Below are 26,461 nucleotides of genomic sequence, written 5' to 3'. Positions count from 1 at the left end.
GAGAAATCCTGGAGACGAGCATGGGAGGAGGAGATGAGGGAGCTTGAGGGCAGGAGGTCTTGAGAAGAGCGGAGAGGACGAATCACATTGTTTTTTTAACAATAATTTATTGTTTAAAAAAAACAAACAAAAAAAAAAGTTCATATTGTTTTTACAGTGAGTATTTTTATTGCGGCACTATATATTTCTTTTACATTTATCCCCCCGCTCCTGGGCTCAGAATATATTTGGGCTCAGACACCCGGCTATACAACAGCCCTAATGTAAAATACATTACACAGTGTAACACCAACCTAAAAACATCGAAATTCCTAGTAAAATAGAAGAATGCAAGTCAAAGATACCAAACAAGCAGAAGGAGATAATAAATGCGAGTATCCTTCCTGAGGAGACATGGAGCAAGGCAGCCCTCTTCCATCATGTGCTGACAGAGCTGAGCGCTGACTCAGGAGGAGGACTTCCAGGAACTACTTTCTAGATGTACTGCGGCCCCGGCAAACATCACAGTGACGGAATGAAGAGATCCCTCCGCCGTCATTTAAATATCCCGTGAGAATGTATGGTGAGGAGTCCGAGGCTGGGGGATCGTAGAGAGGCTGGCAGAGCTGAGCGGTGAGTGTGTATTGTATACAGACGTGCTGGGTGTCCTATGTATTGTATATGGAGGGAGCAGGCAGAGCTCTCTGTATAGTAGAGCACAGAGCTGTACTACACTTATCACTGGAGTTGCTTCTGTTTCCACACCACTATCCCCAACATACTCTCTGCTCACATGACTGCTCTGTTATTTTCTATCACAAGCCCACACACTAATTTTATAAATGTTTTCACACGTTTTAGAAATCTGTGTGAATCTTGTGTGGGGGGGGAAATGGACCACAAACTGATGATTTCCAGCAAAGAAAGAGGTATTCAATCCAAAAGCAAACCTTTCTTATATTGCAGCGATGAAGAAATCCGGCCGGCTTTCCTCGATGTTTTACAGCAAGTCGGAAATGAGAATAGAAATGTATGAAAATTCTCGCATGACAAAGGCTTCTTTTTTAAATTCTTTTTATTATTTGTTTCTGATCATATCTGAAAAATGGAAAGAAAAATCGTTACTACTTCTGTTCCCGTACGAAAATAATTTTGGAGTTTGCCTCTTCAGAAATTTTTGATCGGAATCGGCTGTTGAAAGTTGAGAAACTGATTCCTCGGATGAAAATGTTCACCCAATTTTCTTATAGTGTGTACAAGCCATTAGATGTGGTTTATTTTTATTTTTTTGAGATGTATAGATGGATAGCGAGAGATCTCTATCTATCCTATCTTCTCCAAAAAAACAAACAAAACCACACAGAAAATTGGGTGAACATTTTCATTCAAGGAATCATTTTCTCAACTTTCGACAGCCGATTCCGATCGAAAATTTCTGAAGAGACAAACTCCAAAGTAATTTTCGTACGGGAACAGAGGTAACGATTTTTTTCTTTCCATTTTCGTACAATTTTCAGATATGATCAGAAACAAAAAAAAAAAAAAAAAAAAAAAAGGTATCTCCATCTCGCTATCTCCATCTCGCTATCTCCATCTCGCTATCTCCATCTCGCTATCTCCATCTCGCTATCTCCATCTCGCTATCTCCATCTCGCTATCTCCATCTCGCTATCTCCATCTCGCTATCTCCATCTCGCTATCTCCATCTCGCTATCTCCATCTCGCTATCTCCATCTCGCTATCTCCATCTCGCTATCTCCATCTCGCTATCTCCATCTCGCTTTTCCCCAAGAACAAACACTCTTCCAAATGTATTAGTTACCAAGATGAGACAAACCATTTAACACTGAGGCTAGGTTCACACTCATGCGATGCCACACATCGCATGTGATTGGCACCGCATTGCTGTGCACATCACAAGCAATGCCTGTGCAAGGCAGATTCAGCTATACAGTTCATATGGCTGAAATCGCATCACAGTCGCACCAAAATGGTGCAGGACCCTGTTTTTGGTCCACACTGGAATCGGATCGTATGGTCTTCAGACCCATGCGATCCAATTCCATAGTTTGCACTGCGTTCTGCAAACTGATTTGGGGGTGTCATTAACTTTCTACTGACAGTTTGCTGATGTCAGTGTGAACTTCCTGCCAATCGGATCCAATTCTAGGATCCGACACAGGAATCGTGCTGGTTCCCGTATCACACCAGTGTGAACCAAGACCTAGACCCCTTTCAAACTGAGGCACTTTGCAGGCGCTAGAGTGCTAAAAATAGCGCCTGCAAACTGCTCCTTCACCGCTCTAAAGATGCTGCTAGCAGGATTTTTTTTTTTTGCATCCTGCTAGCGCACCGCTCCAGTGTGAAAGCCCTCGGGGCGTTCAAATTGGAGAGACAGGAGCGGCGCTTTGCAGGTGCCATGTGTGAACAGGTCTAAAAAAAAAAAAGTCCTGCTAGCAGCATCTTTAGAGCGGTGAAGGAACAGTGTGTATACCACTCATGCCCATTGAAATTAATGGGCAGCGCGGCTATACCGTCGGCAAAGCGCTGCTGCAGCAGTGCTTTGTGGTGGTTTTATTCCTTTTTCGTCTGCTAGCAGGGAATAAAAGTGCCCCGCTAGCGGCCGAATACCTTCGCAAATACGACGGTAAAGTGTCGCTAAAAAGATCGGTGCTTTACCACCGACGCTCCAGTGTGAAAGTGGCCTAACAGGTGTTTACAATGATCAGCTTATTTTTATTTATTTTTTTGTTCTATGAAACCTTTATCTCAAAAGAGAAAAAAGTTTGCTGTAACTGATTAGAACGTGTTAGCTGGAGTTCAGCTTTCAATCTGCTAGTACATCTAACCCCCCCCCCCCCCCCCCCCCGACTGACCATGCTGCTGTCCAAATCTGCCGCCACATCTAATTGGTAAGCTGCAATAAATAATTTTTGGGTTTAATGCCACTTGAAGTCACACTTTAGTTGTATCTGGTTTCATTGGTGTGCTTGTGGTTTATGGTGGATGTGGTGTTTGCTGCCTCTATTTTTATTTATTATTAGTACTTTGTATAGTGCTGTCAATTTACAGTGCTTGACTTGTATAATGTACATTACAGTTCCTACAAGCAAGGGGCTTACAGTCTACTCCAGTTCTTTAAATCAGAAAAATAATTTATTTTACACCTGAAACCACACCAGTTGTAATTTGTGAGAAAACACAAACATACATTGAAAGAAACATAACTGTCAAAAATGACTGCCAAAACTGGGTCAGGCAACATGCAAACTGGGCGTGTAGACCATTGTGCATCAAATCCTGGCGTGCTCAGGAGGCACGTTGTTCAGCAGCCTGTTGAAACCTGTGGCTGGATGTTGTACGCCAAGGTTTCTCACATTTAGGGCCAGGGATGTGTGATTGAAATGCAAAATACCTGCGTCCTGGGCATACGTCCCCTGAACCTATCCAACCCTTAGCCCAGGATTCACACTGGGCTGCGGGAATGAAGTTGCACGATTTCACTTCCACTTGCCCGTCCCGATTTCGGCTGCATTAGAGACATCTGTTCAGGTTTCTGCACAGAAGTCAATGTAAATCGTGGGCCGAAATTGCCAAATCATGTCAAAACACACCAGTGTGAACCAGGGCTTAATACTTAGTACTATCAGCTACTGCTTAATTCTGCCTGTCATTGATTTTCTTACAGACTGCTGGCTGCATGGCTGGACACTGAACAATGTCATGAGGTCATAATGAGCTAGAATAGTAATATTGATACTTTATTATTAAGCTCCATACACTTTTTTTTTTTTTTTTTTTTTTTTCCTTTTTTAAGCTAAAAAAATTTGCTGGATAAATACTGGTAACAGCTTTATGCAGTAGCATTTTAAGAGCATTCAGGGCACTTTCACACATCCTATGCATCAGTGGCGGTGCGTCCATAAAGGGAGCGCCCCCTCCTGTCGCTCTCTAATCACCATAGATGGATTCATGCATCTATCTATGGTCGCTGCTGACACCCCCTATTCAGGTGTCCAACCCCTCTTCGGTCACCAGGCACCTGAATTACAGTGGTGGGGGTGTTTTTTGGAAACACCTGATTAGAGCCAGAGCCCTAATAGGTGTCCAAAAAAGTGAGAAGCGGGTGCAACGCTGTGCGTTTGCTTCTCACTCAGCTGTATGTTAGTAGACCAAAGGAATTCACTTTGCTGACATTGTACCACCCCACAGCCAATCAGGTGCATGGGTCTGTTACACCTGTGCCCTGATTGGCTGAAATGACAGGTGCTGGGTGGGTAGCACAGTGGCAGCACTTGGGGCACAGATCAGCAGCATGTGCAGTAGGAGATGTATTCATGGTCTTCTTTGCAGGGACAGCTTTATTTTTAAGCAACTGAGTCACAAGTAAATCTTGCTCTCAGGCTCTATGTAGTTGATGGTTTTTCACTTTATTTTAAATTATTCAGAATGCAACAGGAACACACAAAATAGCACAAAAGTTACTGAAAAACATATGTAGAAAGTAGACTTGTGCACAACGGAAAATTTTGTTTCGGTTCGTTGTCATTCGTAAAATACATAATTTTGTTATGTTAATACATTTTCAGATAATTAGTTATTATGCGAAGAGTGTCAAATTCATTTGTTCTTATTCGTTGAATGTATATGTATGTCTAGACATTCATGATAATGATTCGTGGTTTAGAAAGTCGTTTGTTTATTGAATCTTTTAACACACAATGACAATATCTCTTCTCCTCTGCTCAAATACAATACAACACCCTTCTAACTCGGTTCTCAGGAATGCACTTTGCCAGTAATCCAACCTCTGGCACAAAATGAATTGGCTGATTGAACTATAAGATTTACTTTGAGCTGATCTTTTATTTCATTAGATCTTTAAAGAATTATCGCATCATGTTGAATTCATTCGTTATTATTCTTTCGTATTCGTTGTTTGTGTTTTTTTTTTTTTTATTCTGATCCAAATGTCCGAAAGATGCAAAATATGGCCGAATTTCGATTCGTTACGAAACGAATTGCACAAGCCAAGTAGAAAGTAAAATGCAATGTACCTGTATCTGCTGTACACTGTATCTGTGCAATTTGGAGGACTTAAAAACAGGAGAAGGATTGCTTGATTTTCATGAAGAATAAATTGTGAAAGTTGTTATGGGCAATAACTCACAATTTATTTTATTTATTTATTTTCCTTCCTCTATTTTAATTTATAAATAGCCCTATTACATTTTAGGGTCTCTGCTTAAAGGAAATAAAACTTGCCTCATACTAGAGCTGCACGATTTTGGCTAAAATGAGAATCACAATTTTTTTTTTTTGCTCAGAAGATATAACAAAAAAATATTGATTTCAACTTAACACACAAGTGTCAGAAAAACATTTAGACTTTAAATGGTTAAACTTCCTGCATTTACACATTGTTAAAAACTTGGCAGACTGCCCAGATTTTTTTTTTCCACACAAGTGTATCCCTTTCTCTAAAAGGAAGAGTTAGTTACAATGTTTCCTTTTAAAAACTTGGCAGACTGCCCAGATGTTTTCTTTTGACAGCTGAATGAGCAGATGAGTCTCTCCACTTATATGAAAGAATGGCAAACTCTGCAATAGAGATAGTAGGGTTGAATCAAGATCACTATTTAATGATTAATTGTGCAGCTCTACCTCATACTGCGTATTACTTGTACCGTATATACTCGAGTATAGGCCGACCCGAATATAAGCCGAGGCCCCCAATTTACCCCCAAAAAAACTGGCAAACTTATTGACTCGTGTATAAGCCGAGGGTAAGACATGCCTGTCCATCCCTGTGTGTGTGTCCGTCCATCCCTGTGTGTGTGTCCGTCCATCCCTGTGTGTGTGTCCGTCCATCCCTGTGTGTCCGTCCATCCCTGTGTGTCCGTCCATCCATCCCTGTGTGTGTGTGTGTGTGTCCATCCATCCATCCATCCCTGTGTGTGTGTGTGTGTCCATCCATCCATCCATCCCTGTGTGTGTGTGTGTCTCCATCCATCCATCCATCCATCCCTGTGTGTGTGTGTGTCTCCATCCATCCATCCCTGTGTGTGTGTGTGTCTCCATCCATCCATCCATCCATCCCTGTGTGTGTGTGTCTCCATCCATCCATCCATCCATCCCTGTGTGTGTGTGTCTCCATCCATCCATCCATCCGTGTGTGTGTGTGTGTGTCCAGCCTACCTGTGTCCTGAGCCTTTGTCCCGAGCCTCCTTGCCTCCGTGCCTCGCCGCCGTGCCTTGCCTTGCCTCCGTCCCGTCCCGTCCCGTCCCGTGCCGTGCCGTGCCTTGCCTTGCCTCCGTCCCGTGCCCTCTTCGTTCGTCGGCGCCTCGGCGGCCATTGTAAAATTGAAAAGCTGCGCCGCCGCCTTCGCCTGTGATAGGCGGAACACTGAATTTCCCAGCAGCCTGTGTTCCGCCTATCACGTACATCGTATCATCCTCGTCCGTAGTACGAGGATGATACGAAGTCCGTGATAGGCGGAACACAGGCTGCTGGGAAATTCAGTGTTCCGCCTATCACAGGCGAAGGCGGAGCCGGAGGCGCGGCTTTTGAACTATAGAATGGCCGCTGTCTGTCTGCTCGACACGCTGATCGAGCGGGCAGACAGCGATGACTCGAGTATAAGCCGAGGGGGGCACTTTCAGCCTCAAAAAAGAGGCTGAAAATCTCGGCTTATACTCGAGTATATACGGTATGTCTTATTATACTTACTCCGTATGGGCACAGTGAGGCTGCAATTGGTGTGTGTGTGTGTGTGTGTGTGTTTTTTATTTTTAATTTTTTTTTGTTTTTTTAGTTTGTTTGCGACACTTTCTATTCCTATTTCAATGGGAAGGAGCGGGTTTGGATTTTTTTTTCACTGTAATGAAAGCACGCCACCCCAGTGTGAATACATTCATTGAGTGTTTTTTTTTTTTTTGTCAAGACATGGTTCAAGGGCATACAACTTAATAGGAACAGTTTTGGTATACCATGTCAATAAAAATATATGCATTACATAGAATGAGACATTATAGACTCAGGATGTTTATTGGCTACCTAAGGTGTCTCGTGTATTCAGACAAGGGGTGAGAAAGATAATACCTCGGAGCTGGGTCTTTTCACGGTAAGTCATAACCAAAACTCCACTATGTTCTGATGGATAAGGCCTCGGAAACCAGCCCATATCAGTCTTTAGTTTTTATATAGACGGGGTAACATAGAATCATATGCTTTGACCGTCTTTTTTTTTTTTTTTTTTTTTTTTAAAGGCCTGGTTGTACATAAGGCAAACATCAGAATCCCTTCTGTAAAGAGACCAGGGTTACAATGATAGGTACTATTAGAAAAATGCAGAAATTACTTTGCAAATAAAAAAAAAACTTTTTTTATTTTATCTTTTTTCCTAGAGGCATGTATCGGCTTGTCACAATGTATTTATTGTATCTAAATAGGACACACAATTGAAAATGTATTTGTTGTGGGCTCGTCACATGTCACGGCTTTCTACATTGTGTTGCCAAGCTAGCCAGGTGTGGTGTGTGACACACAATGGTTACATTTTATTATATAATATTACTGAGCCATTACTGGAAAATATCACTGCCAAAAAGATTACATCCTGTCACCCTGTGCAGATCACTATCATTCTGGTGATATGCCTGCACTGAAAATGTAACCGTTTGGGTTTGCAACTTTGATGGGAACCTTCTCTTCCCTTTTTTGGTTTTGTTTTGTTTTTCTCCCTGTTTTTCATTGACTATAATCTGGACCTTTTTAGGCCCCTCTCACACAATAACCCTGCTCGGACCCACCTGTCCCCTTTTTTTTTTTTTTTTTTTAATTTTTTTTTTTCAGGCGGATCCGAGCGTGCCGCCCATTGACTCCCATGGGCAGGTGAGTGTCGGCGGACAAGCGTCCACTGACACCCACCTGCTATCCGCTAAAAACAGACGTATGGCGATACATTCAGCCATCCATCTAGCGGATCGGATGAGATATGATCAAAACAGACATGCGGTTTGCTCTTCCCATAGACATCAGTGGGGCTCTGACAGACCCCTCCCTGCTCAGTGAGCAGAGACTGACCTGTCATCTGCTGGCTCAGCGGAGATCAACTGAGCGATCTCCTGCTGAATCATCCAAATTTCTAGCCATGTATGGCTGACTTTAAGCACAGTCGGCTCTGACAGAACACTTTAGCACGGTGGGAGGCATTCCCCCATCGGCTGTTGATTGGGGAAGGGGGGACCAAGCCATTTTAAGTCTAAGGATTGCTTTGGTTTCTTATAAAAGTGATAGTAAAGACTTTTATGTTTATTTCAATAGAAAGAAGAAAAAAGTTATACTAGCCTACCCTGTGTAGTGGTTTTGCACAAAGCAGCCTGGATCCTCCTCTTCTTGGGTCACCCAGCAAGCAGCTTGCTATGGGGGGCACCCAAACCAAGCTGCAGCTCTGTGTATCCATACAGACATGAAGCTATGGTTTGGCCATGCGCCCTCTCTCTCCTGACCGGCTAACAGAGTTTAGTTGACAGCTGTGGGAGCCAATGGTGCTGCTGTTGTCTGCTCCAATCAGGAGAGTCCTGGACTGCTGAGGCATTCGTGGCCATCACTGGATGGGGGTGGGGGGGGGGGGCTCAGGTAAGTGTTGGAGGGCCTGGGGGAGGCTGCTGCACACAGAAGGCTTTTTAACTTCATGCATACAGTGCATTAAGATTAAAAACCTTCTGCCTTTACAATTAGGAGATTTCAGGGGACAATTTTCTCTTCAGCATAATGGCATTTAGTGACAGGAATATGGGGGGGGGGGAGGGTGGTGGGTGGTGAGGCGCCAACTGGGAGTCCTACTGTTAATAAAGTGTTGGTGTAATATGTACACTTATGGGATCACCACGGCAGGGCGAACTTCCATGCATAGAGTAGGGAATGCACAGGCTACATGCTAGGGGCTCACAGCTCCTCCTACTGGCCTGTTTGCTCTTGGGAAGAGAGCTGTGGAACCATAACAGCCAATGGACCCACATGATTGCAAAAAAAGTAATAAAAACAATTAATTAAAAACCCAGTTCTTTAATAGAGAATATATGTAAAAATAAAGTTACAAATTGAGAATAAAAGAAAATTAAGCTGCCCTGTACAAAAACTAAAAAATGGAAAGCATTGTTTAGGGGTAAGATGAGAAAGGGACATGAGAGAGGGGGAAGGGAGGGCGGGTTTCGAAGAAAGAGAAAATAAAAGGTGTTTTTATTATTGGGACAGGGAGTTACTTACTATGCACATGAAAAGGCACCATCCCCAAATAGCAAGGGACTCTATGTCCAGGGGTGAGTAAAAAACACCCACCAAAAAAATTAATTTTATTGTAAGACACCAAAAAGAATATATGGGAATTCCAAAGGAAGGAAAAATTGGTAAACTGGAACTACAGTAGAGAATGTGTCTCTATTGCTTTGCGTCCCCCCCGGTGAGAGAGTATTCGCGTATATCCAGTAGGTCTCCTGCTGACCTAGGCGTTTGAAACGTGACCCGACCTAACACCCCTACAGCGGAGGGAATGTCACCAGAGCAGCATCAGCATACCCCAGGACACCTCAATCCCTGATGGGCATCTTCACCCTGTGAACCTGTAAGTGTACATATTACACTAACACTTAACAGTAGGGCTATCTCAATTGGCGCCTCCCCCCACCTTATATTCCTTTCCTGTTGACAGAGGTAATTGACACCCTCTGAGGATATTTTCTTTTTAAAATATACTAATATTTGCTATTAAAGTCACTATTACACTATTTATAAAGACATCGCATCATTCGAAGTGCCGGAATCACTCTTCCCCCCCCCCCCCCCTTTTTTTATTTATTTTTTTATTTTTTGTATCATGGGAGTAGTGTTGGACTTGAAATACATTTTATATTGATCGCACAGTGAGCACTTCGATCTCCCTTTTCTATATATACCTTGATGTCCCCACTGACGGCAAATGCTCTGGAGGAAAATTTCCAATTTATTTTTTTACCTGTTGCCTACCTGATTGTGTGGGATCTGTTTGCATGACTACCTGTTAGCTCAGGCATCCATGCTCAGAGGTGAGTGTAGATATTAGATTGGAGGTGGAGGGTCTGTCACCATTTACCTGCTGCTTTTCGGTGGAGTCTCTTTAACCTCTGGGATTTGTAGTTCACCAGTATATTGGACTTTTATTCATTTGGTTTTATATTATTGCACTGCACTTTCTTAATATGTATAATTTTTTCTTTGGATTTTTGTGAAGTCTCAAGTGGTCAGCTTGCATTTCTGGGGGGTTATTGTTTGTATATTTTTGCGCTGATTGCACACTCTCTATTTTATATTCTTTTGTGTAATGACTGTTAAACGTAATTATATTAGTTACAACCAAGGCTTGGATTCAGATCTATGCATGCCGGGAACAAGCACAAAATCAAGCTTGTTCCTGGCCTGCACAGAAACACTATGCTCTTTAGCAGATGAGCAGGGGTGCCAATAATTCCCAATGGCACCCCACACATTGGTGCTGCAGCACCATACAGTTTTCTGCAGCGCAATTTAAAAAAAACTGTCAGTGGCTACTTTCCTGCCTTTCTTGCATTTAAATGAATGGATTGCTCTACAAGGTGTGTGTGTGTGTGTGTGTTCTTAATCATCTTCTCTGCTTGACCCCATCCTCTGCCCCACTGACTCCTGTTTTATGCCCTTCTGGGGTGGGGCTGATTTGAGGTGTAAAGGTACAAAGCTCAATATTCATTTGTTATGATTATTCAAGTCGTTTACAGCAAAGGTTCCCTTTCTTGAGTGAGTGACTTTTTTCTTCTATTTAGCTGGCACTTTATTATTTTTTGGCACAATATGCTTTGATTGCCTACCCCTGTCCTAGATGTAAACATTCATTACACAAAGGTATCAACCTGGAAACCATGAAAAAGAATACTTGGTTGTGTGTGGGGTTATGTTAGTCTTATTCCACAATGGCTTAAATGTAGTAGTTTCCTCAAAATTCTACAAACAATGACAACCTGAAGGAAGTGTGTTTGAAGTCTTTGCAAATTTATAAATAAAAAAAAATAAAAAATAAAATTGCATGTACATTCACAGCCTTTGCGCAATACTTTGTTGAAGCACCAGTTACAGCAGTGATATGCAATTAGCGGACCTCCAGCTGTTGCAAAACTACAAGTCCCATCATGCCTCTGGGTGTCATGTTTGTGACTGTCAGTCTTGCTATGCCTCATGGGACTTTTAGTTCTGCAACAGAGATAAAACTTTTTTGCAGAGAGAATTCAATAACGCATGTGGCCACTCATTTTAAAATTAGAAGAAAAGCTTTAAACTTAAAGGCATTGTAAACCCCTCTTGTTTCACCTTAATGCTTCCCTGCTATCAAGAAGGAATGGGTTTGAACTGCTGGATCCCAAGTTGATCCACTCTTGGAGTAGAGTGCCGTCTCTGAGGTTGGGCTGCTCTCAGTACAAAAGATTAGAAGAAAAGTAGCACCGTGCCATTATAGTACAATCGTACAAACAATGTATACATACAGTTAATACCAGACCATTTGGACTGGTGGTGCATATACCTGTGAAACGGTAACCTTTTGTTACCAAATCATTATACTTGCTATGAATTTTTGTTGTGTTTTTTTTTTTTTTTTTTTTGCATGCACGAGTCGTGCAGCGCAAGGAGAAGGGTCCCAGAGAGATCGCGGACCAGTGTGTGTCCAAGCAGACAGCGGACAGGAAGAGTCTGCCTGGAAGTGGGTGCAAATACCTGTCTTAGAGACTGAAAGATGTCAAATGTGACAGGGGGGGAGGGAGGGTTCCAAAAAAGGTGGAGGTTCAATTTTTGTGTGAACCTCCGCTTTAAGTTGAAATCAATATTTTTTGCTAGAGAATTACTTGGAACCCCCAAACATTATTATATATTTTAGCTGAGACCCTAGGGAATAAAATGTGAATTGCTGCAATGAATGAAACCATAAAGTTAGCCCAATTTTTTTTTTTTTTTTTTTTAATGTGAAAGATGTTACACCGCAAGAATCGTGATCTATCTTCTAAGCAAAAAAAATTGATTCTCATTTTAGCCAGAATTGCGCAGCTCTAGCACAGACCGATTCTTGTACCTATCTTTCTGATGGGTACACTAATTGGGCGGAAGCACGGACAATTTTCAATACTGTGACACCATGGGGGTTATTTACTAAAGTGTTGGTCTACACATTCTAGGGAACCCAATTTTCTACTTGATTAACCTTTTTGCTGCAGTAAATTCACTTTGTTTTTAGTTTTGGGTTTTCACATTTTAGAAAATGTGGTGTTCCATGAGTATAATAACATTACCATTTTTTCTTTTTCAGGAAACAATTTTGCCAATTGCATGATTGTGAACCTTATTTGTCATAGTGGTTTATGCTACTTATGGGCAGGAAGGGCCATTTGTCTAGTGGTTAGGATAAATGACTTTTGTTGGGTGGTTCATGGCTGAGCAAGGAACAATGGAATGGTGTTTGAATATGGCTAAGTCAAGCACTCATTCATAATGCATATTTGTAAGAGGTTGGGCGCTGTGCAGAAGCTTTTGAGGGAAAAGGTTCTAGTTTACTCAACACCTGTTCCATGTGTGCAAGTTGCCTTACGGTGTAATAGATCTCACATTGTCTACATATGTGCCTTCCATTCAAAATACATTGGGGGAATTTACCGAAACTGGAGCAACCAGGATCTGGAACAGCTCAGTATAATGACCGATTAGCTTCAGTTTTCTCACTTAAGCTTTGTAAATGAAAGCTAGAAGCTAATTGGCTGCCATGCACCAGATTCTATATGCTCCAGTCTTAGACAATGCCCCCTAGTTGCGTTTTTTTTTATTTTTATTTTTTCACTTGTCAAGTCCAGGGCTGCCCAGAGTAGCTTTATGCTAATTAGTTCAGCAGAGGAGGTTTTGTATATAGTCTGTAAAAGTCCTCTATAGGATGTGCAACCAGCACTATAAATTGTTGCATGTTCAGAGGTTTTTGGCAGTTTTCTATGTGGTTGACACCAAGCCAGATGGTGTTTGGCATTGAGGTCTGAAGGTGCCAATGAACAATATCCTAATCTGTTTCTGGAGCAGTGATTTCTTGCTGCTGTGATCAGGCTTCCTGTTTAGAGGGTGGCTACGTTCTGTCTACATCAGTGTTTTTCAACCTTTTTTCAGTCAATGCATCCTTTAGCATTGCGCACAATCCAGTCTGAGGGCTCGCTAACACAGAGGTGCGTCCAAGCATTTGCATTTTTGTGCATGTTGCATTTATAATTAGGCTGCTCTATGCTGGTGAAATATGCAAAAAATGTTCTGCCATGATTTTTTTAAAGAGGGTTGTAAAGTCGTGGGTTTTTCACCTTGATGCATTCTTAAAAACTTTCTGTGCTGCAGCTGCCCCCCAAAGCCCCCCTTTTTTTTTTTTTTTTTTTTTTTTTTTTTTTTTTTTTTTTTTTCCTTACCTGAACCCGATCATTCCAGCAACTAGCACAAGCCCAGCAGCTCCAGCAAATGTCACTGGTCCTCATTGGGTAGATTGAAGCAGGAGCCATTGGCTCCCACTGCTGTCAATCAAATCAAGCGACGCAGGGCCGAGTACTGCTGTCTGTGTCAATGACAGTAAAGTTGGCCCTATTTTTTTTTTTTTATTGTGAAACTGTTACGCCGAGTAAATTGACGCCCATCATGTCATGCTTCAAAATTGTGTCTGCTCGTGGAATGGAGACAAACTGACACTTAATCTCCTTAGGTGACATTTAAAAATTTCTACAGGTTACCAGCTTTGAGTTGGAGAAGGTGTTTTGCTAGAATTATTGCTCTCCCTCTAATCTTGGCAATACCACACATGTGTGGTTTGAACAATGTTTACATATGCATTTGCTTCTGAGGGACAGGATTTTTACTCATTATTTATAAAAAAAAAAAATAAAAATTGGGTCACTTTTTTTTTTATTCCTATTACAATGAATGTAAGGCTGCTTTCACACTGAGGCGGTATTCAGGCGTTACAGCGCTAAAAATGGCGCCTGTGTAGCGCCTGAAAAAAAATGGCCCCTTTCACTCCAGTGTGAAAGCCAGAGGGCTTTCACACTGGAGCGGTGCGCTGGCAGCACAGTGAAAAAAGCCCTGCTAGCCGCATCTTTGGAGCAGTGTATTCACCGCTCCTACCCATTGAAATCAATGGGACAGCGCGGCAATACCGCCGGCTAAGCGCCGCTGCAGCGGCACTTTGCGGGCGGTTTTAACCCTTTTTCGGCCGCTAGCGGGGGTTAAAACCACCCCGCTAGGGCCCGCAAAACGCCGCTTTACCGCAGACGCCCGCACCGCCCCAGTGTGAAAAGGGGCCTAATAGGAAAAAAGCATGACAGGGCCTCTTTAATGTGAGATTCAATAAAATGTCCCTTTTTAAGGCATTGGGCGGAAGTGACGTTTGAATGTCACGTCTACCCCAATGCAGGTGCTCAGACACTATAGCTGGCTACTGTGCACTTCACTTATAGCAGGCCTACCGGTACTTAGTTGCCCCCAGGACCTAAACACAATGCTGTAGTGTCTGGCCAGCCCACCCGGGTAGCTGCGAACAGAGTAAACAGATTATTTGCAGTTTAGCAGATAGCGTGGTTCTATGACGGTCCAAGTAATAAGGCAGGTGGAAATCTGGGGTGATCCGATCCTGGTCACAGGGAAATATAACAGCAAAGTAGTGCAGACAAACCGAAGGCTTGATCAGAGCAATGCAGCTCTGTCTCTATCACAAGCGAGGGATAGAGTTCAGTTTGCTTATATCAGGTGACTGACCAGATCAATCAGTCAACAGACGGGGAGGAAAAGAAAAAGCCAACACCTGGGTGCTGGAATGAGGAACAGGCACTAAGTGATCATGACACCAATGGCATTGAGTTGAGTGAGGGGGCCATCATTCCATCACTTAACTTGGTGCTTCTAAGGGGAAAGGATCAGATCGTGTGTCTGGAGATGACGAACGTGGTGGGGGGTGGGCGCGTCTCCTGCCACCGATTTAAAAGTGACCTTGGTACAAATCCGCCGCGGAAACATGTTTTATCCTAAAGCAGACCGTCCACCGTTTAAGAAAGTTCGGTGGTTATGTCAGCAGATGGTGTTTAACGTCAAAGTTCCAACATATAACGAAGCCGGGCGGTCCGGAAGTGGTTAAAAAAAATGAACAAAAAAGAGCCTTTACAATCACTTTACATTAAGTCCCACCAAAATCTATGGTACTGCAGTACCATGTGTTTTAGTGGGGAAAACATGCAATTGGTGGGGGTACCATTAAGAATTAATGATGCCTGCATGCAACTGCAAAAGGCAATGCATTTTCATGTGGTACAGAAAAAAATGTGCTTCACCACACTACACCTGGTGTGAAAGCCATAAAATGTAGTTTATAAGGCAGAGTTGAGCGGTCACTGTCCAACCTTTCCTTAGCAACCAGGGTGGATATAAATCGATTGTTTGTTGTTTTTTTTTTTTGTGTGTGTGTGTTTGTTTGTTTAAACAAAACAAAGGTGTGGTGTGGTTTTTGTTTTTTGTTGGGATTTATTTAAAAAAAATTGATTTATCAAATTTTTATTTTAATAAAATGCTTTTGGAGTAGAGGTTTTGTTTTCTATTTTAAGATGCATTCATTTAGTTTATTCAGCATAAAATGGAGCTTAGTTATGTAGCATGAGGCTGTATATTCTGCAGTTACATTTTTGGTAAACTCATTCAATGAATGCAAGCTGAGATGACATGTACTGCATTGATCCATTCACAGAATTTCAGTTTTGGTGGCACAGTGGTGTAGTGGGTAGCACTCTCACCTAGCAGTGAAAAGGGTTGCTGGTTTGAATCCCAACCACGACACTTCCTGCCTGGAGTTTGCATGTTCTCCCTGTGCCTGCGTGGGTTTCCTCCGGGTGCTCTGGTCTCCTCCCACACTCCAAAGACATGCTGGAAGGTTATTTGGCTTCTGTCCAAAATTGGCCCAGTATATGAATGGGTACCTTGGATTGTGGGCTCCTTGAGGGTAGGGACCGATGTGAGTGTGCAATGGATAGGGACAATTGTAGACATGCACCTACACTCACTCACCACTCAGGATGGATGGATTTAACCTTGCTAATTATGTAACCGTAACCATGAGATAAAATAGTTCAGGAATATTCATTCTCATTGTTTTGCAAATCTATGTACACTACAAACTGCATTGGTTCTGATATCGCTGTTTTACTAACCTGACAGCTTATTCTCCTAAATAGGAAACCTTCATTTTGTTTGCAAATATTTAAAGATTCTAACTACCAGCAAGAATAAGTCCTTAAATTTTAAAGAGCATCTGTCACTTCAGATCCATCATGGCAGCGCCTGTTAGCGGGAATCCACTCACCTGCTGCCGCATCACCAGCCGTCCCATTAAAGTGAATGGGACTGTCGGCGAGTCAGCAGTGGGTCAGAGGAGGAGCCGCTGCAGGATAGATAGTTGCTCTTTAAAAATTATGATTTAAATCGACTTGATTTAAATAAAATCCACCTTGTTGGCAACCAATGTCATCGGTTGGTAGGACGCAGGCTGTCGGCTTGTACAGCTTTCAGTTTTGCCGACAGTAGTATAGATGGCAGCAGGGAGGGGGGAAAAGCCCAGAGGAACGAGATGTGCTCTCCCTGCTAAAATGTCGTATGTAGGCACATAGCCACCCTCTTGTTTACTCCTAAAATAGTATCCTCATAAGCTGACATTTAATTGATAAATGAACTCTGGAGTCTGTGCCAAAAAAGACAGGGCAAAAGACTAACAGCCATGTAGGGGAATGCTGCCGTATCAGATGCCACTGTCATGCTGAATGGTCATACCGCTCAAGTGGGTGAAGGCACCAAGAATGAAGCAGAAGTTTGCAGATCGCCCACTTGCTTCTACTAGAGCTAGATCATGTAATTGCTGCTACTTCTGGTGCAGAGGGAACCTGATAGGGGGATTTACTTGTCCTCTGAGCCAATTTGGGGTGGAGCCAATGTATCTCATTGAACCCAAAGTTCTCCCAATGTTTGGGCAGCCATGCTGGACCCAGAGAGGAGATAGAGATGGATGGATAGATCTATCTCTCTACCTGATTCAGTCTGCTGCAGTGTGGAAAGTATCTAGGCAGGGGCAGTGCATATGGTGGCAAGGAAAAACCGGTCTAGCGCAGGGACATTCTATAGCTCTGGAGACTGCTGTAAGTTGGGGAGGAATCTGTTCCATTCTGGTCTGACACATTTGTGTGACCTTTCTCATCATCACAGTACCCTATTGACAGGATATCTTATTTGTAAAAAAGTGGTCAGAAAATCCGATCATTCAGAACGAGGTAACGTAAAACGCGTACAACAGGACTATAAAGAGGCCCATAGATTTCGTCTCGTAATTTTATTCTGAGCATGCGTGACACTTTGTCCGTCAGAATTATCTACACACGATCGGAAAAAGTATGATCGGATTTTCTCTGAAAATTTTAGATCCAGATCTCAACCTTTTCCCGTCGGAAATTTCCGACAGTCAGAGAGCCACGCACGATCGGCTTTTCCGACAACCTAATCCGATCTGACTCTTTCCGTCTGAATTTCCGACCATGTGTATGGGGCATAAGATGTTTTCTTTATATCCAGTCATGTTACCGACCTATTACCAGTTGACCTAAATGTTCTTCTAACTCTTCCTTGTTAGTACCACTCATTTTCTTTGCCAGCGCTTTGATGCAACCTGTTGACATCAATTTCAAAATTACTATTTTTTTTTTTTCTTAAAATGGTCTATAAGGTCAGTTTAAACATTTGATATGGTGAATAAAATATGGGTTTGAGATTTGCAAATCCTTGCATTCTCGTGTGTGTGTGTGTGTGTGTGTGTGTATATAGATTTTACACAAGTTATTTGGAATTGGGGTTTTATGCTTGCTTGGGATTATTACTGAACTGTTCATTATACATTAAAATTAATTCCCAAAAAATTGCCAGGTTCGTTATCCTGCCTGTCCCATAAAATGTTTGCCACTGAGTCAGCCCTGCCCCAACCAGTATTGCGTGTGTGTGGGTAGTTTTGGGGTGTGTGGGTCCCCCCCCCTCCCCCTAAACTTCCTCCCATTACTGATTTGCCATGTCTTGCCCGCCTCTACCATCTGCTGACACTAGAAATTGGAGGCAGCAGTGATTTACATGTCACAGCAGGCACCCTGGTGTATACAAGTACACTATTAGTTTTCATAAGGAATTTAAAAACATCCTATGCACTGTAAGCACAATTACCTTTTGATGATATGTAGTTGCATACATAATGTTCCCTTTAACCTAGCAGATCTTCCATTTTTAGTTCAGATCCACTTAAATATCCAGATCCAGCAAAATAATGCAGCATATTTTCTTGAATATTCTTAAAATTATTTGCAAATGTGTTGCTGTAAAATACTTCACACCTACTGAGATCTGTTTAAGTTGATGCTGTTCTTTATGACCTCCAAAACAGGAATGTTTTTACAGGTGGAGGCCACTGACATCTTTTACTGACTGTTTTTCACCTGTTTTGCATTTGGCTAGGGCCAGTGTCATTACTGGTAGCATGAGGCAATACCTGGACCCTATAGAGGTTGCACAGGATGTTCAACTCCTCCCAGGATGGTGCATCAGTACGTGCCATTCCCAGGTTTGCTGTGTCTCCCAGCACTCAAGAGCATGGAGTAGATTCTAGGAGAGCTGGACAGTGCCGTAGAAGGTAATTAACCTATCAGCAGGACCAGTAACTGCTTCTCTGTGCAAGGAGGAACAGACTGAGCACTGCCAGAGCCCTCCAAAATGACCTCCAGCAGGCCACTGGTGTAAATGTCTCTTACCAAATACTCAAACTGTCTTCCTGAGGACCTGACATCCTCTAGTGGGCCCGTGCTCACTGCCCAGCACCATTGAGCTTGCTTGGCATTTGCCATTAAACGCCAGAATTGGCAGGATCACCACTGGGCCCTGTAATTTTCAGATGAGAGCAGGTTCACCCTGAGCACATGCGACAGACGTGAAAGGTTCTGGAGAAGATGTGGAGAACGTTATGCTGCCTGTAGCATTGTTCAGCATGACCTGGTTTGGTGGGTCAGTGATGGTCTGGGGAGGCGTATCCATAGAGGGACACAGACCTCTACCTTGGACCCACTGCCAGACCCTATGCTGGTGCAGTGGGTCCTGGATTCCTCCTGGTGCACGACAATGCCCAGCCTCATGTGGCGAGAGTATGCAGCCAGTTCCTGGAGGATGAAGGAATTGATACAGTTGACTTGCCCACATGCTCGCCTGACCTAAATCCAATAGAACGCCTCTGGGACATTATGTTTCAGTCCATCCCCAGGTTGCACCTCAGTCTGTTCAGGCGCTCAGTGATGCCCTGGTCCAGATCTGGGAGGAATTTGCGGAGGATACCAGCCGTGTCATTAGGAGCATGCCCTAATGTTGTTGTCAGGCATGCATACAAGCACGTGGGGGGGGGGGGGGGGGGGGGGCGCATACAAACGGAGTACCATTTTGAGTTGCTTCAATTAAATTTCATCAAAATGGACTAGCCTGTGGAATAATTTTTTCACTTATTCGTGTGAGTGTGGGGGGGGGTCTTTGTGACATCCTTTTGTTCCTAACACATTACCCAGTCCATATCAGTATAGATATCCAGCATGATATTTTTTCCCCATTGAGATCTGATGTGTTTTCAAAGTATTCGTTAAAAATTTTTTTAAGCAGTGTACAGTTGTGCGCATAAGTTTACGTTGGCAGAATTTATGATTTCTTCAGAGAACATGAATGACACAAACTTTTTTCACTCCATGGTTGGTGTTTGGCCGAAGCCATTTATGATCCATCAATTGTGTTTACTCTTTTTAAATCCTAATGGCAACAGACTACCAAAATGACCTGATCAAAAGTTTACATACCCTGGTGATTTTGGCCTGGTAACATGCACACAAGTTGACACAAAGGGCCTTGAATGCCTATTAAAGGTAACCATCCCCACTTGTGTGCGCGTGTGTTCATGAGTTTCTGGACTCCTGACAGACCCTTGCATCTTTCCAGTGCTGCACTGATGTTTCTGGATTCTGAGTCATGGGGATAGCAAAATGATCTGTGGGAAAAGGTAGTTGAACTGTATAAAACAGGAAAGGGATATAAAGCAGTGTTCAAACTCTAATCGAGAAGTGGAAACTGAGGGGTTCTGTTGAAACCAAACCACGGTCAGGTAGACCAATTAAAATGTCAGCCACAACTGCCAGAAAATTTAGATTTGCCAAAGAGAAACCAACAAATAACTTCAGGTGAAATACAGGACTCTCTGAAAACATGTGGTATGGCTGTTTCAAGATTCACGATAAGAAGGGACTTGAAAAAAGATGGGCTACATGATCGAGTCGCCAGAAAAAATCCATTACTACGCAAATGTCACCGTTTGGAACTCTTTGACATTTGTTTTGCGCTATTATAAACATATACTGTATATGGCTTCCTCCTTCTCTCTTTTTTTATTTATTTTTTTTTTTTTTAAACATTTGTGCACATGTATAAAGTGAATCGCTTTAACCACTTTCAGACCGGACCATTTTGCTGGTAAATGACCAGAGGTCTTTTTACAATTTGGCACTGCGCTGCTTTAACTGGTAATTGCGCGGTCATGCAATGTTGTACCCAAACAAAATTTGTGTCCTTTTCTTCCCACAAATAGAGCTTTCTTTTGATGGTATTTGATTGCCTCTGCGATTTTGATTTTTTGCGATAAACGTAAAAAGACCGCAAATTTTGAAAAAGATATTTTCTACTTTTTTATTAGAAAAATCCAATAAACTCAATTTTAGTCATACATTTAGGCCAAAATGTATTCAGCCATTCTTTGGTAAAAAAAAAGTCAATAATTGTATATTTATTGGTTTGCGCAAAAGTTGTCACATCTACAATCTAAGGTACGTTTTCTGGAATTTACGCAGCTTTTAGTTTACGACTGCCTATCTCATTTCTTGAGGTGCTAAAATGGCAGGGCAGTACAAAACCCCCCCCAAATGACCCCATTTTGGAAAGTAGACACCCTAAGGAAATTGATAAGTGGCATGTTGAGCCCATTGAATATTTTATTTTTTTGCCTCAAGCGATTGAATAATGACAAAAAAAATTATTTTTTTTTTTATTTTTTTTTACACAGTTGTCACTAAATGATATATTGCTCACACATGCTATGGGCATATGTGTAAATAGAGAATTGGAGTTAGGGACTTTACATGAAGGTATGGCCTGGTAAGGTCAATTCTTCCATCCCTTGGGACTTTGAATGAAATTGTGGCCTGGTAAGGTCACATATTTCCATCCCTATATAAATCAGGAGAGGAGAGCGAACAATGGGGTGGGACTTTAGATGAAGCACAAGGTTACGATAGATTAGTTTGGTGATTATCACCAAACTAATCTATCGTAACCTTGTGCTTCATCTAAAGTCCCACCCCATTGTTCGCTCTCCTCTCCTATGGGCATATGTGAAATGACACCCCAAAATAAATTCTGCTGCTTCTCCTGAGTACGGGGATACCACATGTGGGACTTTTTGGGAGCCTAGCCGCGTACGGGGCCCCGAAAACCAAGCACTGCCTTCAGGATTTCTAAGGGCGTTACAGTTTTGAAGGCCATAAAATGCCAAGATGGCACAAACCCCCCCCCCCCCCCCCCAAATGACCCCATTTTGGAAAGTAGACACCCCTAAATTTAGGGGTACACTAGTGAGACTAGGTAATAAATGGCGGGTGCCCTGAAACTATAAAAAAAATAACTAACCAACCAGCGTCACCTGTAACAGTTATATGGTGATCACTGGTGAAAGGGTTAACTAGGGGGCTATCAGGGGGCTTTATGCGGTAGTATATGGGGGTCCCTGGCGCTATAAAAAGCTGCGGCGAACCTAAATACCTGCCTAACTAGCATCACCTGTGACACTAATACAGCGATCAGAAAAATGATCGCTTATTAGGCTGGGTTCACACTGGAGCGATGCGGGAACGCCACGAATCCGCGGCGGGTTCCCGCATCGCATGCCTCCCGGCGGCAGTTCACACTGCCCTATGCGAACTGCTGGGAGTGTCAGTGAAATGTTAATGACACCCCCAGATCAGTTCGCATATCACAGTGCGATCTGCAAACTCGGATCGCATGGTGTGAATACCCATGCGATACGATTCTGCTGCGGACCAAAAAAAGGGTCCCGTGCGAATTTGCGGCGGGTGCGACACGAATTCAGCCATACTATCTGTATGGCTGAACTCGAATCGCACAGAGATCGGATGTGATTTGCACTGCAGTGCGGTGCGAATCACATTCGTTCTCATAAACCGCTGCAATGTGAACCCAGCCTTAGTGACACTGGCGACGGGGGGTGATCACGGGGTTAAACCTTTATTGGGGGGGTTAAGGGGGCACATTAGAACTAAAGGGGCTAACCCTAACTGCCCTAACAGTTATTACAGTCACAAATGACACCAATGCAAAAAAAAAAAAAAAAAAAAGCAATTGGTGTCACTGTGACTGGGGGGGGCAGGGGTAATTGGGGGGTGATCGGGGGGTAAAGGGGGGTGTGAGTGTGCCTGGCATGTTCTACTGTGTAGTGTAGTGCAGTGCTTGTGCAACTCACCGATGCTCTCTCCTCGGTGCCGGAACGAAAAATACCGACACGGAGGAGAGAATACATCACTTCCTCTCCTGTGTTTACATTACAGGAGAGGAAGTGATGTCACCGGACATTTTCATTCGTCGGGAGCGATCGCGAGGGGGTGGCCATGAATGAATGGCCGTCCCCTCGTCCGGGATCGCTCCCGAACGAATACCGACCGCCGCAGGCACCGGGCAGGCAAGGACGTACATGTAAGCCCTTATGCCTGCCCGTGCCATTCTGTCGACGTACATCGTCGTGCGGCGGTCGGCAAGTGGTTAAACAAGGTTGTAAACGTATACATATTTGCATAGATCACTCTTTGCACTTTCAGCAATTGTATTGGGAGCACTCTTTATGACATCATCATGTTTAACCAAGCTAAGCATTTTCTGACAGGAAACACCTGGGTCATCTTTGACTAGGCTGTGTATTCAAGTGCGGGAAACTGCTTTGCTCCATGAGGAGCTCAATTTGTTTCCACAAACCGTACATTTTCCTTTTTGGTGGCTGTGCTTGGTCCTTGTCTTGAGTCTTGGTCTGCAAAAAAAGACCCATAGTGTAATTTAAGCCACCCACACTCCATAACATTTCGTGCAGGAGGGGGGGGAGGGGGATATGCAAGGGGGTGACAAGAGGTGCTGGGGCCCCTTACACCAAGTCCTACTGGTTATGGGGGGGGGGGGGGGAGAGAGACACTCACAGGATATGCAAGAGGGTGACAAAGCACTCCAGGCTTACCTGTGAGATGCCGGGGCCTACATTCACTGCCTGTGCAGGTCTGGAGGAAACTCTCTAATCTTGTATCCAGTGGGGAGTTAATGTTTCCTGTCCTAGTAGGAGGAGCCCTAGGTCTTATGGGCTGTCCTGGAAGACTCTTGGAGAAATCTGCATTTTTGTCCATAGAATTACTTTAAATCTCAAACCTTCTATATTTTCTGAAAGCAGAAGTCTGGGAGAATAGGTAGATTAAAAAGTTAGTAGTTGGAATTTTTTTATGTTGCATGATATTTGTAGAACTGTTTATCAAATACACGTATTCAGTTAAAAATATAATTAACCACTTCGCATCCAGGCCAGTTCTGACATTTCTCTCCTACATGTAAAATTCATATTTTTTTTTTTCTTGCTAGAAAATTACATAGAACCCCCAAACATTATATATATATATATATATATATATATATATATATATATATATATATATATATATATATTTTTTTTTTAGCAAAGGCCCTAGAGAATACAATGACGGTCGTTGCAATTTTTCAAACACCGTTTTTTTTTTTTTTTCAGAAAAAGTTTCATGACAAAACAAAAAAAAAAAACAGTAAAGTTAGGCAAATTTTGTGAAAGAGGAAGATACGCCGAGTAAATAGATACCCAACATGTCACGCTTCAAAATTGCACATGTTTGTGGAATGGCGCCAAACGTTGGTATTTAAAAATCCCCATAGGCAACGCTTAAAACTTTTTTTTTTTTTTTTTTTTTTACTGGTTACATGTTTTGGGTTACAGGGGAGGTCTAGGGCTAGAATTATTGCTCTTGCTCTAACGTTCGTGGCGATACCTCACATGTGTGGTTTGAACACTGTTTTCATATGTGGGCGGGACTTGCGTATGCGTTCTTCTGCATACGGGAACAGGGGCGCTTTAAAATTTTATATTTTTCTTAATTTTACTTTTATTTTTTTACTTTGACACTTTAAAAAGAAAAAAAAATGATTACTTTTATTCCTATTACAAGGAATGTAAACACCCCCTGTAATAGGAATATGGCATGATTGGACGTATTTACAGTGAGATATGGGGTCAGTAAGACCCCACATCTCACCTCTAGGCTGGGAAGCCTAAAATAAAAAACGATCCTGGCTTCCCAGCCAAAGCAGCGCCGTTAATTTTGAATGCAGAGGCCGGGGGCGTGAGGTCATAACATTGCGCCCAGCCTCTGAAAGATCATAGACTCCGGGGACGATCTGGTCTGCCGGAAATCTCTATGGTATCATCCGGGGGCCGGCGGATCCTTCCGATGGAAGCGGTGAGTCAGTACAAGCACCGGAGGGCGTCCCCTCCCGCCGCCCGTAAGAATGATCAAGCGGCAGAACAGCCGCTATGATCGTTCTTATAGTGCATGGAATCGCCGGCTGAAAATGCCGATATCGGAATGATGTCTGTAACCTCAGCCATCATTCAGATATACCGCCACAAAGCCCATGACGTCATATGACATGGTTAACTTTAGTGCAAACACACTTTTATTTTTTTACAAAAAAAAATTAAAAATGGAGCTGCATTGAATAAATAGACACTAAACATGTCTCGGCACATCTTTTCTGCACTCTATTGCATGCCCTGCCAAAATTCATACCATCTGCACACTCCGCCCACCATTTATACACTCAGCACTGCATTTTCTGAACACCTGGTTTATTATGTATGTATCTTGTGTGTTTGTATATCTCTATCATTTTATAATTGTATTATGTTGGCTTATAACATACCAAGTATTGGTAACATTGTTATGGGAAAGCACTTTCAGGACAACACTGCAACCACATTCTCTGGTGTAACCTCGTAGGATGTTGATTTGAGGAGAGCTCTTGAGTAAATTTAAGTGGCAATACGTTGTGAGGAAAGCTGTATGCTAAGCCGGACATTGCACAGCCCATTTCTTCCTTTTTTTATATTTTGAAGAAGAGAACTTTTTTTCAGCACCAAAAAAGGGTGATTTCCCCAACCGTACAAAAAGATGTGAACATTTCAGCCATTCCAAAAACCATATACAGTGCATAAGATAAATGCAGATGGGATACATTTTCAGTTGCATGACAGTTTAAAGTGTCAGATCTAGAGGTCGACCGATATGGGTTTTTCTCTGGCCGATGCCAATGCCGATACTTAGAAATCATGGCGGCCGATAGCCGATATATGATGCCGATTTTTTTTTTTTTTTTTTTTTTTTTTTTATCCCCCTTGATCTAACACACCTTTCCCATTGTGGCATTTTTCAGGCGCTTTTGGGCTAAAAATAGCGCCTGTAAAGTGCCTGCAAAATGGCTCCCCTGCAGTCTGTGTGAAAGACAGAGTGCTTTCACACTGAGGCGATGCGCTGGCAGGATCTTAAAAAAAAAGTCCTCCAAGCAGCACGTTTGGAGTGGTGTATTCCGCTCCTCCACCACTCCTGCCCATTGATATGAATGGGCACCACTGCCGAAGCGCCTGCAATGCGATTTGGCAGCAGTGCTTCATGGGTGCATTTAACCTCTTCCTTGGCCGCTAGCTGGGTTTTATGTGCCCCACTAGCAGCCAAATAGCACCGCTAAAATGATGGTAAAGAGCCGCTAAAACTTGCGTTTTACCATCAACGCTCCAGTGTGAAAGCAGCCTTCATAAGTGATACAGAAAATTTCTTACATTGAAACATTTATTAAACAAAAAAAAACCTCCAATCAGTTTACTTGTATGTATGATTTAGATTAAAAAAAAAAAAAAACCTATGTATTAAATAAAAACAGGTAGTCAAAACTTTTGGACGAAAAAAAAAAATGGGTTAACTTTACTGTTTTTATTTTATTTTTAAATAGTGTATTTTTTTCCCCAAAAAAATGCATTTGAAAGACCTCTGTGCAAATGCCGTGTGACATAAAATATTGCAACAACCGCTATTTTATTCCCTAGGATCTCTGCTAAAAAAATATATATAATTTTTGGGGGGTCTAAGTGATTTTCTGGCAGAAAATACAGGATTTTTACTTGTAAGCAACAAGT

The 26,461-nt window shown here is 42.6% G+C and overlaps 1 protein-coding gene across 1 annotated transcript in view; it reads left to right on the top strand.

Annotated features, from left to right (window-relative positions):
* Positions 1–455: 455 nt before the first annotated feature.
* The window catches only part of HVCN1 (hydrogen voltage gated channel 1), a 74,187-nt gene continuing 48,181 nt past the window's right edge, over positions 456–26,461 (top strand). The window contains exon 1 of the mRNA XM_077462005.1: positions 456–612. The gene's annotated coding sequence lies outside the window, so the exon portion shown is untranslated. The remainder of the gene's footprint in view (positions 613–26,461) is intronic.

The sequence above is a fragment of the Lithobates pipiens genome, unplaced genomic scaffold, assembly GCF_037356315.1.
Source record: "Lithobates pipiens isolate NorthernLeopardFrog02 unplaced genomic scaffold, aLitPip1_a1.2 Scaffold_3, whole genome shotgun sequence".
In the NCBI taxonomy this organism is placed as follows: domain Eukaryota; kingdom Metazoa; phylum Chordata; class Amphibia; order Anura; family Ranidae; genus Lithobates; species Lithobates pipiens.
This window is presented reverse-complemented; position numbering and strand designations above follow the sequence as displayed.